Below are 17,034 nucleotides of genomic sequence, written 5' to 3' on the forward strand. Positions count from 1 at the left end.
GTGAAATCAAACTGTCCACTTAGGAAGCAACACTGATTGACAATCAATTTCACATGCTGTTGTGCACATTCAACTTTGTACAGAACAAAGTATTCAATGAGAATATTTCATTCATTCAGATCTAATATGTTACTTGAGTGTTCCCTTTATTTTTTTGAGCAGTATATTTTTGTAGTACTGTTTTATAAAGTTGTCACCTTGATACGGCCATGAATGATTGCGAGTATGTATGTTTTGTAGGGATATTAATGTATTTTTATTGTGTTTTTACTGATTGTAGCTGGATTGTATATTATTTTTTTATTATTGTAAGCTGTCCAAAGTCCATTTGAAATTGTGTAGCTTATAAATGCTACACAACAAACAAAAAAACAAATAAAATGCCGCTGCTTATGTGCGTGCACCGGAAAGCCTGGAGTCTCAGTGGCGAGATGAACGGGGACAGAAATAGCTTACAGAAAGCAACAAATATTTTAATATTCTCCTCCAGCAAAAAGGCAAGTTCAGAAGGCTAATCTGGTGTCTTTCTTTTCATGGCTTGCAATTATTCCCCTCTTCCCCTTTCCCCTAGCCCCACTTTATAGATCACGATTTCTTTGTCTACATTTGAAAAAAAACCCATCACTTTGAAAGGAGATGGGCAGCAAATAGATCTTATAAATAAATTTTAGAGAAGTCATGATGTCAAATGAATTAACCACATTTATCTATTTGAAAATTTCTGGCTGCTCTTCCATTTATTATTTTTTGGAGGTGATCAAGCTAGTTGAGAGAGAGAACTCATCAAAACAACAATTAGATGCTCTTCTGAGCATTTGTCCTGCTTAGCAGAGTTCATCAATGTGTGAGGAATGAGAGGTTTGGTGTTCTGCTAACCTTGCAAAACTTGAGCCTAATTAAGACCCAGAAGGCATGACTGGTCAAAGTCCCCCAACTGGATTCTCTGCCTAATAGAGGTCTAGATTCAGTGGCCCTCAAACTTGGCAACTTTAAGACTTGTGGACATCAACTTCCAGAACTCTCCGGCCAGCTATGCTTTGCTGAATGGGGAATTCTGAGAGTTGAAGTCCACAAGTCTTAAAGTTGCCTAGTTGGAAGACATCTGGTCTAGAATCTAGGTCTCCCTATTCCTAGTCCAGCACCTTGTTTCTCAACCTTAGCAACTTTAAGATGTGTGGACTTCATCTTTCAGAATTTCGTGCTGGCTTGGGGATTTTGGGAGATGAGTTGCCACAGTTGCCACAGTTTAAAAACTCTGCTGTAACTACTACATCACACTGCTTCTCAGAGCAACAAGCTTCGAGAAAATTTCATTTAAGAAACTGCTAGTGCCCTGGGAGATGAATTGATGGGCAATGTAGCTTAAGACAACTGTATTAAACTGGTACAAATATATATATGAACCTAGCCTGTGAAAACAAAGTGTGAGAAAGAAACTCAAAATCATTTCACCTTGACTCTCTTTGTTATAGGAAGAAGATACAGAAGAGAACACTCTGTCAGGATTTCAAGATTGTGTTACTAAAGCCTGCCTCAATAAAGTATTTTCCGGTATATCTTGTGATAGCTCTAGCCTACCTCACCTGAATTCTTCTAGATATAGCAAGATTGTAGTTGTTAGTAGCCATACTGGCCAAGAATCCTGGAAACTGATCTATTAAGAGGCAAAAATATATTCTTATAGTTTTCATAACCTTATTCAGTAATTATCATATACAATTATCAATTAATCTGCTCCCAGCAAGTTTATATAAACTTAAGGGTAAAAGCTTGCCTCTTGATTTTGTCTCCCCATAACTCACAATTAAAAAATTCTGTGCATAATTGCGTGATTGTGGGTGAAATGTCATATCAATCAGTTTGTTCCTGCTTAGTTGTCTGTGACAGCTTATCATTCTTTAATATCTTTTCAAAGGGACTACACCCTTCTCAGGCATGCATCATTTAATGTTTATGCCTAGCTGAGTTTCATGTGAGTTAGCGGCATGAATAACTTGCGTCATGTCATAACAGATACTTACAGGAAAGGGAGTGCTGTGATTTTATTATATAACCTCCCTGTTCTATTTTTTATCCAATAAGCACATAATTGTCATTGCTGGGCATATTCATCGCTGACCATATTCAGATTTGTGAATATGTAAAAGTGTCTCTGCATAATTTGAACTATTGTCTTTTCATTAATCAAAGGGCACTCTGATTTCCAAGGCAATTATATACAGATCCAGAGATAACAAGTCATAATGATTTTGCTTCCTACCACACCTCTTTAAAAAATGTATTTTTTTCAAGTTACGTTCCGCTATTAAAACGCTGAGCATGGTGCAGGGCTACCTCCAAGCTCATCTTGTGTTCTTTCCTTCCCATAACGTCATTACACTTAACATTTATCACATAATGTCATCACAATATCACTCTTCAATTTCTTTCCTACCAATTATCATGGATGAAATGAGTTCTAATGTGGCAGCTAACAAGGAAAATTATCAGGCATTGAAGTCTGTTCAACCCTTTCTAGTGAAGTAACAATGAATCTTATTTATTTCAGGGTGTTTCCATTGCAAGGAATCATGAAAAGTACATACGAAGCTACCTTTGTTTCAACTTGTTAAAGCAGCTTTTTAAATGCCATTTCTGGTGGTATCCACTGACATTTGCATGTAGATCAACTTCAATGTGCTGGCAATGTAAAGCAAAGTGACTGAGTACACTAATCCCTCGATTTTCGCAGGGGATGCGTTCTAAGACCACCCATGAAAAATGAATTTCCGTGAAGTAGAGGAAAGAATTTTTGTAATGTATTTAATGAGTATTTGGACTTTTAAAACCCACTCTTTGCATTAAACAGTTATTCTATAATGTTTCTCAGCTAGAACTACATGTGATATCCTACCAGTTTCTTTAATAAAGTACAGTAGTACTGTAGAAGAATTTTATGAATTTTTAATGGATTTAAAATTTTCAATGGATTTAATGGCTTCAATCCCCCTTTAATCCCCCCGTGAAGTAGCGAAGTAAAAGATGAACCATGAAGTAGCGAGGGATTACCATATACTCAAAGTACCTCTACTGTCGTATCTCCAAATGTACTCTGTTATTGCAAAGCATTTCTAAAGATGGTTATCTCTTATTCAGGTTTTATGTGCCATTTCTAAAATGGTTGAGACTGAGATGAACAGGATTCCCCCTTCTGTGTTTACTTTTTATATGGCATGGAATGCACACAAATCAAATGGAGAGATCAGATGCTATTAATGTTAAATATCTCTTGGGTTTTTTAGAGCACTGCCCTCTTGTGGAAAAATAATCTGTCACATTATTTCTTCTCCAACATTACCTGTCTATATTTTTTTATTTTTGAACACATGTCATCATTACCACCATAAATGCTAATTCTACTATGGCATTCATTTCCCACCTTATATTCTGAGAAATATACTTCTATTTTGGGAAAATAATCCAAGTTTCTGTTTGAAATATTCTGATTTTTTTATTTTCTATAGGGTTTATTTGAAAATATATAAGGAGAATAACAAGCAGTTTTCAAGGGTACCCATACTCCTCCAGACTTCAAAGACTAAATCTAGAAAATTTACAACTACGTCATCTCCGAACTGATTTAACTGTGGTTCATAAAATCATACATCATAATGTACTCCCTGTCAGTGACTACTTCACCTTTACAACAACAACACAAGAGCATGTAATAGATACAAACTGAATGTAAATCGCTCCAAACTTGACTGCAGAAAATACGATTTCAGCAATAGAGTGGTCACCGCCTGGAACTCATTACCTGACTCTGTTGTTGCTTCCCCGACCCCAAAATATTCAACCTTACATTATCTACAATTGACCTCTTCACTTTTCTAAGAGGTCTGTAAGGGGTGTGCATAAGTGCACTTACGTGCCTAATGTCCCTGTCCTTCTGTCTTATTATCCTTTCTATTACTACATTCTACTTACGTTATGTTAATATGTACTATAATACTATACTTGACAAATAAATAAATAAATTAAATAAATAAATATGATTGCAGAGCATAAATTTCCCTGTCTTCATTCCACTACATTAGCAGGAAAAACCCTGTATTAGATTCTACCTTTATGAAGGATGTTAATGTACTAGAGCAGTGATGGGGAACCTTTTTTGTGCCAAGTGCTCAAAGCACCCCCAAAATGCAATGCGACCCCCCCCCCCATGCAGGGTTTCTTAGTTATTTTAATATTAGATTTGTCATATGCTGTTTTATTATTGTTGTTAGCTGCCTCGAGTCTACAGAGGGGGGCGGCATACAAATCTAATAAATAAATAAATAAATAATAAACAAACAAACACACATAATAAATAAATAAACAAATAAATAAATAAATAAATGTGCCCTGCCCCTCAAGCATATGCCCTGTCCCTCCACCCACTTTTTGGCTTCCAGATTGGTGCAGGAGACTTTCCAGTCCCAAAATGGGATTCAGAGTGCATGTGTGGCATTTTGGCTTCTAGGTTGCTGCAGGAGGCTTTCCAAGCCTGAAACAGGATACAGGTGTATACACAATGCCCCATGCCCCATTTTGGCTTTCTGGTTGGTGCAGGAGGCTTCCAAGCCCTAAAGGGGACCTAATATGGCACATGTACATCCCCCAAATGCAACGTGAGTGCCCCCCGTGCATGCGTGGCAGAGACCTGAAGACCAGCTGGTCAGCGGGAGATACGCATAGATACACGGTGGAGCTGGCGACAACTGACATGCCTGCAGAAAAAGCTCTGCGTGCCACTTGTGGCACACGTGCTATAGGTTTGCCATCATGATACTAGAAACTGGTTTACTGCAAAATGAAGTTTGGGGGAAAGATCTCTCTCTTTTTCTCTTGTTCTGTCTCAAAATAAAGATATAAAAAATACAGTGAAAATCTTCTAATCTGGGCAAACAACTGAAATGTCCTCCAACTGCCTTCAATCATCGACCCAAACTGAATCAACCATGACTTGTTTAGCACCAAATGCTACTTGGCACAGATCAAATGCAAAATTTATTTCCTAGAATTTGAGCGACATTTCCTGTAGCACTTTGTAGTTAACAAAATATCCACACAAATAACTTCTTCTATTGGGCAAAAGAGCTATAAGTCAGCCAAATGTCATCAGAAAACACTTCTGAGAATTACAGTATCAAAGAGACCATTCCTATTACTGCTTCAGGGTGGCAAACTTAAATGTCAGATTACTAACATTTATTTATCACCAGTGTGTCAATCATTTGACTACATTTTCTAGCTTAGGCTTCATACCATTCAATACTTTCCAGTTATGTTTTTATCTTGTACTGCAGCATTGTGAAACCGGCTGTTAGTACAAAACAAATATGTTTATTTTCACATTGTGATGTGGTTTTAGAGGAATATATTATTGTGCATGTTATATTTTTGTCTGTTGTTATGTTAAAGTGTTCATCCAAACAAAGCAGAAAAATGCAGGAAATGAATATTGCCATATTGAAGAAATAATCAGGGCTTCTGATAAAGCACAAACAGAACTAAATAGGTTCATTCCTGTTGCTGGAGCAAATTCTATTCTGGCATAAAACTGATTTGTCAAGCAGGATAGAAAGGCTGTTAATGTTTAGCTCTTGCAAGATTTCTAACAAAATTTAATATACATTTTAAACTAAATAGTGCTGGTAGTCTGTGCTGGTAGAGTTTTGTTTAGGACAGTCATGAGACAAAATTCCCTCTTGTTTTATCATCCTTCAAGATGGCCATTTTTATGTCTGTTCTTTGTTTGCATTACGGATACTACATCATTATTTTTCTGAGAAGTTCAGGTCAATGAATGTGCTTCTTCCTTCTCAACCACCAATTTATCTGCAAAACATTCCAATGAAATAGTTTAGACTTAAGACCAAGGTCAGACAACTGTGTCTCAAGACAAAATATTAAAGGGCAAAGATATCATATGGATAACAAATGTATGTAACGCCAAGGTTATTGTTTGCCCCGTTCTAATATATGGTGTTAAAGAAGCAGTTACTAGTCAATGATTCGGGCAAAAATGATGCCAAAAGTCAGGAATTGCCAAATAAATAGTTGGTTGGTTGGTCGCATCTCAGACATTAACACCCTTGAAAATGTCCAAAGATACTTCACCAGAAGAGCCCTTCACTCCTCCACTCGAAATAGAATACCCTATGAGACTAGACTTTCAATCCTGGGCCTAGAAAGTTTAGAACTAAGACGCCTTAAACAAGATCTAAGTATTGCCCACAAGATCATATGCTGCAACGTCCTGCCTGTCAGCGACTACTTCAGCTTCAACCACAACAACACAAGAGCATACAACAGATTTAAACTTAATATTAACCACTCCAAACTTGACTGTAAAAAATATGACTTCAGTAACCGAGTTGTCGAAGCGTGGAACTCATTACCAGACTCCATAGCGTCATCCCCAAACTCCCAACACTTTACCCTTAGATTATCTACGTTTGACCTATCCAGATTCCTAAGAGGTCAGTAAGGGGCGAGTACAAGTGCACTAGAGTGCCTTCCGTCCCCTGTCCTATTGCTCTCCTATATCTCTTATACCTTTCTTCTATTCCTATATCTCTTCTTCTATTATTTCATTGATATGTTCTATTGCTATATCTTCTTTTCTATTATTTCTTAGATATATTTTACTATGAGTATCTCCTCTATAACCTTCATCATGTATTTTACTATATGTATATAGATATATACCCACTAAAACCCTCATTGTGTATTGGACAAAAATAAATAAATAAAATAAAATAAGAATTTGTCAACCTAAAGAATCACAATGGCACTTAGACTTATATACAGCTTTACAGTGCTTTACAGTCCTCTCTAAGGAGTTTACAGTCTGGGTCCTCATTTTACTGACCTCAGAAGGATGGAAATCTGAATCAACTTTGAATCGCTCAAAATGGAACTCCTGGAGTGAACAGTAAGTTAGCCTGCAGTATTGTATTCTAATCACTGTGCCACCATGGCTCTTTTAGATGTGTTACATATAAATCTGGACTTTAACTTCCAGAATTCCCCAAGAAGTATGTTGGCTAAAAGATTCTGGGTGTTGAAGTCCACACGTCTTAACACTGGAAAGTTTGAGCTCTATCCACATAAAATGAGAACTGAAATTAGGCTTTGAAGTTTGGAAAGAAAAAAAGTTTAATGGGGCTGCTCCTTCTATGGACAGCAAACTACTTCAACTTCAGTCTTGTAAAAGCAAGGCAATTTGTGCCAAAGTACAGATCTGTAGGACAAAGAAATCAAATGTCCTCTTTGTAATGAACAGTATCTGGGAAAATTGCCGATGTCAGGGGAAACTCTCTGCCAGGAAACATGAAAATGTATAGAAATAAGTATAGGGAATGGCAGTTGGATTATTCTATGTTTATATTTTTATATCAAAAGTAGGCATACACCTCTTTGTAGGTCATAGTTACCATATTTTTCAGAGTTTAAGTGGCACTTTCCCCACAAAAAAGTGGGTGGAAATGTCTGCCTTATCGAGCGAATATTGCATTGACAGTGCCAATCAACTCTTCTAGAATGGGCCACGGCAGTGGTGAACAGGTGGTGGTGAAAGGCCATGGTGAATGCTTCATGGTGGTGAATGGGTGGTGGCAAATGGGCCACAGTGAATGAGCGGTAGCAAACAGGCAGCAGTGGTGAAGGGGTGGCAGCAAACAGGTTGGGGCAAATCGACCACAGCAAACGGGACAGATGAATACTGGATGGATGCTGGGAGGCAGAGGCAGATTTTGTCTCTTGTTTTCCTCCTCAAAAGCTGGGTATGTCTTATAGTGTCTTATAATCCAAAAAATATGGTAATTATATTTGTGGATAAAGAACTCAGTATTTTTAATTCTGTTGAATTATGACTGGAGAGCTTCTGGTGAATTATTCCTTTGTCAATCATCAATCACTCATTTCAATCAACTTTTCTCTCTCCATCCTTCTTCCTTTTTTTTAGAAGCAAAAGTTTAGAGTTGTGTTGATTGCCAGTACATGATTTTTCTATATTACTTAGATGAGTTGAATAGCTTCCCAAGGACCTTGCTTCGCTGTACAGATTATACAAGCAGTCCAGAGCAGCCTGTTTTTCCTCAAGGTTCTGTCAACGCAGATGAAGATTAAAAGGTGAAATTTTTGAGTTCAGTTTCATGATTTTATAGACACATTGTGACAGATATATATACAAATGGAATTGAAGCTGAATTGAAAAGGTTACTGTTCTCTTATATATGACTTGAGGATTGAATAGAGATATGGGTCAATCTTACTCCTAAATGAGCCTGCAAATACAATATTATATGCAATTGCCAATTTCTAGTGCCGACCAGAAAAAGACTTCCTCTGATAGGAAAGCCTGCTATTCAGTTCTCAGAGAAAAATGCTTCCTGTAAATGTTCAGATGTTCTAACTTCACTGCTACACATATTCTGAAGCTCTACTTTAGCATTACAAATGCTTCCTGATGACAGGCAAGCCTTAACTTGTTGAACCGCATCTTGTTTCAAATAGCTGACTATGGATAGAGCATGTCATGGGTGTTTTTGTGAGTTCATGTCTCTGGTTATTTATGATATACCGTGGTTTAAAGATTTGTAATAGTAACGGGCAAAGGAACGAACAATTTCTTCCCCACTAATGATTTATAATGTCTAATACTGTCATTCTGCATTCTATATAGTAAAGCAGCAATAATGAATGTATGCTTACTTTGCAATAGTGATGACTAGTTGATATCATAAAACGCTACTAATTGTTAGTGTGGAAATGCAATATGATTGCACAGACTTCTTGGTGGGGAAGCAAAGAAAGCCTGAAATGGTTGGGTATTTTAAAACAAAAGTTTTATTCTGAAAGGCTGCTCCTAGAATTTTCACCACCTAGTCTCAAAATGAAGTTACAATAAATAAGGAAGCACATATTAAAAGAGCAACTACATCAGAATTTTCTATTCTTAGACATAATCCAGCGTTTTACATAACTGAAAGCATGGAAATATAGGATTATCTTAAAGAACATGCTACCAAACAGATGACCTTGTACTAAATTGAGTTTGTCAAATCAAGACATGCCAGTGTCCCTTTGCATGTTGCTTCCTACCTTACTTAAATACCTCCTACATTGCACCACAAATGGATGAAAGAATTGTACATTCTATACCAGGGCTCCCCAAACTTGGCAACTTTAAGATTTGTGGACTTCAACTCGCAGAAATTCTGAGAGTTGAAGTCCATAAGTTTTAAAGTTGCCAAGTTTGAAGATCTCTGTTCTATGCCATGGTTGAAAACTGGAATAGGAATATGATGGGTGGAATGACTGATGTAGCCATGCATTCTAGCCTGAAATGAGGTTGGAGATAATTTCATAAGTAGTACCACTTCTTTTATCAGAACCTTCACAACATCCCAAACTTGGAAAAGGCCAACTGGGTGATTATTGTTTATTTGTTTACTTTATTTGGTTTATATGGTAATCAGGGCCCCTGGATGATTAACAAGACAATAAAAACAATGATCAACCAAAACTAAAACCAAAGCCATGTACAGTTTATGTACTAATGTGTTTATTTATTTATTTAGGAGATTTATATTGCTGCCTATTCTCACATATGTTCCGTATGCCACAAACTAAAATAATAATGGATTGGAAACTGGATAAGCCATTCAAGTGGTTGAATATGATTGCCTATGATTTTCACTCTCAATTTAACTATGCATATAGATGATGAAATAGATAGAGATGATGTCAATATAAATTATAGATAGAGATAGAGAAAAAGAGAGAGAGAGAGAGAGAGAGAGAGAGAGATGGACGGACGAACAGACGGATGAACAGATATTTGTTTGTTTGTTTGTTTGTTTGATTGATTGATTGATTGATTGATTGATTGATTGATTTTTATGCCGCCCTTCTCCTTAGACTCAGGGCGGCTTACAACATGTTAGCAATAGCACTTTTTAATAGAGCCAGCATATTACCCCCACAATCTGGGTCTATACAGTAGATATAGATAAACATAGATAGACATCACCCTGCCAACAAAAGTACATATAGTCAAGGGTATGGTTTTCCCAGTTGCAATGTATGCCTATTTATTTATTTATTTATTAGATTTGTATGCCACCCCTCTCCAAAGACCATAAGAAAGGCTGAGGACCAAAGAATTGAGGCCTTTGAACTATGGTACTGGAGAAGACTCCTGCAAGTCCCTTGGACTGCAAGGCAATCAAATGGGTCAGTCCTACAGGAGCTCAACCCTGACTGCTCTTTAGAAGATCAGATCCTGAAGATGAAACTCAAATACTTTGGCCACCTAATGAGAAGGAAGGGCTCACTGGAGAAGAGCCTAATGCTGAGAAAGATTGAGGGCAAAAGAAGAAGGGGACAACAAGGAATGAGGTGGTTGAATGAAGTCATTGAAGCAGTAGGCATGAGCTTAAATGGATGGTAGAGGATGGACAGGAAGACCTGGAGGAACATTGACCATGGGGTTGTGATGGGTCAGACACGACTTCGCAACTAACAACAACAACAACAGATATGATTAAGAGACAATATACAGTAGCTATTTACTGAAAAGGAAATATATGCAGAGTATAACTAAATTACCATGTGATATCTTCATGTAACATCAGAAATTAGAAGGTTTTAAAAGGTACCCTACCCTTTAGAGCCCTAACTAAACAGCATGCAATCAAAACAAATTTTGGAGCTGTTTTATATTTTCCTATTTTTTCCTCTTTCAAACTAAAAGAAATGATAGTATAAGCCAGTGATAGCGAACCTTTTTTCCCTCAGGTGCCAAAAGAGCATGCATGCTCACTATCAAACATGCCTAAGTGCCCACACCCATAATTCAATGCCTGAGGAGGGCGAAAACAGCTCCCCCCCCCAGAGATCCTTTGGAGGCCAGAAATGGCCTGTTTTCCAATTCTGGTGGGCCCAGTAGGCTTATGTTTCACCCTCCCCAGGCTCCAAAGGCTTCCCTGGAGCCAAGAGAAAGTAAAAACTTCTTCCACATCCCCCCAGAGGCTCTCTGGAAGCCAAAAACTCCCTCCCAGAGCCAATGTGTAAGCCAAAAATAAGCTGGATGAAACAGAAGTACATTGGAGCTGAACTAGGGCAACGGCTCGCATGCCAGCAGGTATGGCTCCACATGCCACCTGTGGCACCCATGCCATAAGTTCACCATCATTGGTATAAGCAATGTGAAAATTCCATACATGATCAGGAAAATACATAAAAGAAACATCTTCATAGTATAAGAGTTCCTAAAGAGGTGTAGAAACACCAACTTGAAAGTTCTTAAGGGAGAATGAGAGGATTAATAATGATATCTAATACATAGTAGCTTTATTCTAACAATCATGAGTAGTAGACATCCCTCTTGGTTCAACAAAAATAAATCCCCAAATAGCAGCATTATACCATTTGTATGGTAAAATAAAATAACTTACATCAGTAAGCAAGCCCCAAAGCTCCCCAGTAATGATAACACGAAAAGCTTTCTCCCTTTTTCCTAAATAATTCCTGCCCTAATACATGTTTCTACCAACCTTTAAAGATAGTACTCTTTTAAAAGGCACCTCCCCTTTCTGTTCCTTCCTTTCTCCTGTGTATATAATATAGCTTGCTAAACAGGTTTGATGAAACAGTGCAAATACCAGGCAATATGTCTTGCATATTTCTCATAGGTATTTATCCTGCACATTGCAAGCACATATCTTCTCTACTGTATATGAAAATTACTGAGACTACTTTTAACCTCATTGAATTGAGTGGGCTATATGTAGACTTGTATGAATCACAGTGTCATAAAAGTAAGGTTTGGAAGTTACCTTGATTATCTAGTTCAAGGGTGTCAAACTCGTGTTGACACATTGTCATCACGTGATGTATTACAACTTCCCCCCCACCTTTCCTAACCCAGGGTGTCATCAGCGTGTGATGCAATCAGCCCATGCACCACAAGTTTGATACCCTGCCCTGATCTAGTCTAACTCCTTGCCCACAGCAAAAATCCACTAGTATGGGTGGGCTGCCCAGACCGGGGGGGGGGGGGCACAGTGGGGTAGTAAAAATGGAGCTCCACCCCAGAGCACCCATTTTGCACTGAAAGATATTGGAAGAAAATGTAGGGTCCTGCATAAGCCACACCCACAGTGTGGTAGTAGAAATTTTGATAGCCCTTCACTGGGCGAACCTATGGCATGGGTGCCACAGGTGGCACGCGGAGCCGTATCTGCTGGCACACGAGCTGTTGCCCTAGCCCAGCTCAAACATGCATGTGTATGCTGGCCAGCTGATTTTTGGCTCGCACAGAGGCTCTGGGAGAGCATTTTTGGCTTCCAGAGAGCATTCAGGGGGAAGGGGGAGGGCGTTTTTACTCTCCCCCGGCTCCAGGGAAGCCTTTGGAGCCTGGGGAGGGCAAACCACAAGCCTACTGGGCTCACCAGAAGTTGGGAAACAGGCCATTTCCAGCCTCTGTGGGGGTGGGGGAAGCTGTTTTTGCACTCCCCATACATTGAATTAGGGATGTGAGCACTCGCGCTTGCGCAATAGCGTACACACATGCTTTTTTGGCACCCAAGGAAAAAAAGGTTCACTATCACTGGTATAGCATGTTTGATAGATAATAGATCCCAACTGTGATTTTTCAAAAGGTAACTGGGCTTTGTTTTTCTTTGAAGATGTTTTTCTTCTCATCCAAGAAGCTGAAAAAGCTTCTTTGATGAGAAATAAAATGTCTTCAAAGAAAAACAAAGGAAGTCCAGTTGCCTTTAAAAAAAATATTTGCGACAACCATGACCTGGATAATTGGGAATCTCCATAGACATTCTTGACAGATGACCATCCAAACTCTTAATTATCTTTAGCAATAGAGATTCCACTACTTTTTAAGGCAATCCGTTTCATTATTGAATAGGGATTTTCCCACTGGGAAATCTTTTCTAATGTCCAACCCAAATTTTATTCCTTTTAAATGTATTGTCCTGTGTTCTGGAACAATCCTGAACACTTCTGCCCCATATTACAGTCCTCCAGATTATTGAAGACAGTTATCCTATTTCAGTGATGGCAAACCTATGGCATGGGTGCCACAGGTGGCACGCAAAGCCCTATCTGCTGACACACGAGCCATTGGCCTAGCTCAGCTCCAATATGCATGTATGTGCCAACCAGCTGATTTTTGGCTCACACAGAAGCTCTGGAAGGCCGGTTGCGGCTTCCAGAGAGGCCCCGGGGGATGGGGAGGGTGTTTTTACCCTACCCCAGCTCCAGGGAAGCCTTTAGAGCCTGGGGAGGGTGAAACATGAGCCTATTGGACCCACTAGAATTTAGGAAACAGGCCATTTCTGGCTACAGAGGGCCTCCGGGAGTGGGGGGCAGGGGAAGTTGTTTTTGTCCTCTAGAGATATTGAAATATTTATTTTATTTATTTATTATTTATTTATTTATTTATTTTGTCCAATACACAATGAGGGTTTTAGTGGGTGTGTGTATATATATATATACACATAGTAAAATACATGATGAAGGTTATAGAGGACCTACTCATAGTAAAATATATCTAAGAAAGAATAGAAGAGAAGATATAGGAATATAACATATCAATGAAAGAATAGAAGAAGAGATATAGGAATAGAAGAAAGGTATAGGAGATATAGGAGAGCAATAGGACAGGGGACGGAAGGCATTCTAGTGCACTTGTACTCGCCCCTTACTGACCTCTTAGGAATCTGGATAGGTCAACCATAGATAATCTAAGGGTAAAGTGTTGGGGGTTTGGGGATGACACTATGGAATCCGGTAATGAGTTCCACACTTCGACAACTCGGTTACTGAAGTCATATTTTTTACAGTCAAGTTTGGAGCGGTTAATATTAAGTTTAAATCTGTTGTTTGCTCTTGTGCTGTTGTGGCTGAAGCTGAAGTAGTTGCCGACAGGCAGGACGTTGCAGCATATGATTTTGTGGGCAATACTTAGATCTTGTTTAAGGCGTCTTAGTTCTAAGCTTTCTAGGCCCAGGATTGAAAGTCTAGTCTCATAGGGCTTTGGACATTTTCAAGGGTGTTAATGTCTGAGATGCTTGGGCTTGGGCAACTGCACATGCATAATAGCATGCTCTTTCGGCACCCAAAGGAAAAAAAGGTTCGCCATCACTGCCCTATTCTTCAGGTTAAACATATTCAGTGCCTCCAATTATGTCTCATGATGTTCTCCTTGCAGTCATCCTTTCCTATTGATTGCCATCTCTTGGGATCAGCTTCACTTTGTTTGCCAAGGAAAAGCAATGCTGGAACTGAAATGCAGCTTGATGCATGCAACATAGAGGAATGATAGCTTTCCTTGATCATCACATGAGATTACCACTGATATATCATCACTTTTTTTCCCAGTTGCATCAGACTGTTGGTTCAAATTCAGCCTGTAAACCACTAGGATGTTGAAATTCATCTTACTGGTTTCTGTCCATTGTTTCAGCTTCTCAGGATCCTGTATTATAAATGGACCAGCAAGATAAATATTTAGAAGGAAGGAAGTAGAATGTTTGTACTCACAAAAACAGTTTCCTTCTTCACACCTCAGATGAATTGTTGTCATACTAGAGAAGCAATGCATAACAAAAACATTCAGATTCCCTGCATTTCTGAAGGCCAATAATGGAGAATTCAGAACAAGGAAGCTAATCCACAGAATGATTGCAATATGGGTATGAGAAGCTTTGGTGAAATTCCATTTGTGTACTGCAGCCTCACATACATATATAGCAAATTTCCTGCATGGTTGCATTTTGTATCTAAATACATAGATATCTGAAAAGTTTGCAATTACACCTGGTGTGTGCAAATAAATCAGAATCATATTCTGAATCATAGACTCTCCACGATTAACCTCTCCAGGTTCCTAAGAGGCCAGTAAGGGGCGTACATAAGTGCACTGGTGTGCCTTTCGTCCCCTGTCCAATTGTCTTTCCTTTCTCTCACTTATCATATATATTTTCTTTCTTTCATATATCCTCTCCTCTAAGTTCACTTTACCCTTATATATATTACTACATGTCTATTTTTCTTCCTGTGTATTTGTGTATTGGACAAATGAATAAATAAATAAATATTGATGTGCTGTATAATCATAATTAATCAAATGGACAAATCAATAATACACAGCCACATGAGGCAAAAATTATTCCCCATTGCCACCTCCTCAAACAAGCTGTTAGTTCCTCTTTCACTTCCTATTCTGGTGCCATAGATCCAAAGAAACCTAGAGTTTAATTTGCTAAGCCAATTTGTCAGAAAGCTGGAGATTCATCCAGGAAGAGCACAGCTGTTGAGGATGGTCACAAGAGATTCTTTTCATTAGTTATGACTTCTAGAATACTCCGACCCGGCACTTTGGCACCAATTCTGGATCACTTGTGCACCTGTCAACCACACCATTGTCACAAATGAGCAACCAAGTCAATTTACTTCCAGCTTGATTGCTGGGTGATGTGATTGCAATCACATGACTGCAGCTCCAGAGGAATTGCAAAATCCTGTTTTGAAACTAATAGTAGAATTTCTAAGTCTGTTTTCCCATTGGCAGGAGTGACTGCCTCGTCCTGCTTTCCTGGCTATTCTTTCCTGCAACTGCCAAACTGCTATCATACAAAAGTGAAGGAATGTCTTAAGTGTTTTCCTCTCTCATTGACTATTATGCTGCACTTCTTCAAAACAAGCGCATTTTGGGGGGGAAAGCTTTATATGTCACAGAATGCTGTAGACATAGAGAACATAGAATTTCTGGTTATATTTCCTTCATAAAATGGTAACCCACCAGTAAGATGCTACTTCTGTTAGATGAAGTCATGATGGGCTGAATGATCACACTTCAAAAGGGCTCCTTAAGGGCTCCATCTCAGCTTGGAGGCAAATATCAAGTAGAGTTATTAGGAACTTGGATGAAGTAGTTGAGGTTACAGTTATGCAGTTTGCAGATGATACAAAGCTAGATGACTTTAGATAAAAATGAGAAGCTTTCACAGGATACAGATAAGTTTTAGCAGTGACCAGCATAATTCCCTCTAAGCTGAGCAGTGAGCAATCGCTCACTTAAAAATCATCATCAACTCAGAGTTTTCCAAACCTGCCCAGAAGCTGAGAGGGAAAGAGTGAGAGGGAAGGAGAGAGAGAGGAAGAGAGGAAGAGAGGAAGAGAGGAAGAGAGAGAAACAGATAGAAAAAAGAGAGGAAGGAAAAGAGAAAGAAAAAGAATTGGAGTAAGGAAGAGAGAAAGAAAATCAAAATCTAGTTTAAAACTAGCTCAACTATTTAAGTGGCATTTTTATATTGATAGAGTTGCCCTATTATGAGCTCACTGTTATAGACAAACAGTACAGTATTTAATTTTGAAATTCTCTGAGGCAAAACAGGGTGGGATTTTTATTTGTTTGTTTGTTTGTTTGTTTGTTTGTTTGTTTGTTTGTTTATTTATTTATTTATTTATTTATTATTTCTGTGCCGCCCAGTCCCGAAGGGACTACCGCTCAGACAGTATACTTTTCCGCCCACCCCCCAAAAAAATTAGAGGGAACACTGGTGACCAGACATTAACAGGATACTATTTTAAGGAAAGAAATATAAAATTCTGGACCTGGGACGAACAAATGCAAGTATAGTTACGGGTATCCTTGTTTAATCCCAGAAGAGTTTGCACTTTGATGCAACAATTAAAAATATAAAATTTATCTGCAAGCATATTAACAAAAGCACAGAGCTTGGGTTCAGTCAGAGGCCTCAGTTAAAAAAAACTAACAGGGACAAATTGGAACAAGAAGGTATCAAAAGCTTTGCAAACAAATGCTATGAGAAATGATTAAAAGATTTGAGTGTGTTTAGCTTACAGAAAAGATTGAAGGGACATAACAGCCACCATAAGATACCCGAAGGGTTCTCACATAAGAACAGAACTAGCACATAACAATTATAAGGGAAAGGGTTCATGTTAGACATCAAAAAG

This window comes from Erythrolamprus reginae, chromosome 3 (assembly GCF_031021105.1).
Source record: "Erythrolamprus reginae isolate rEryReg1 chromosome 3, rEryReg1.hap1, whole genome shotgun sequence".
NCBI classification, from domain to species: Eukaryota; Metazoa; Chordata; class Lepidosauria; order Squamata; family Dipsadidae; genus Erythrolamprus; species Erythrolamprus reginae.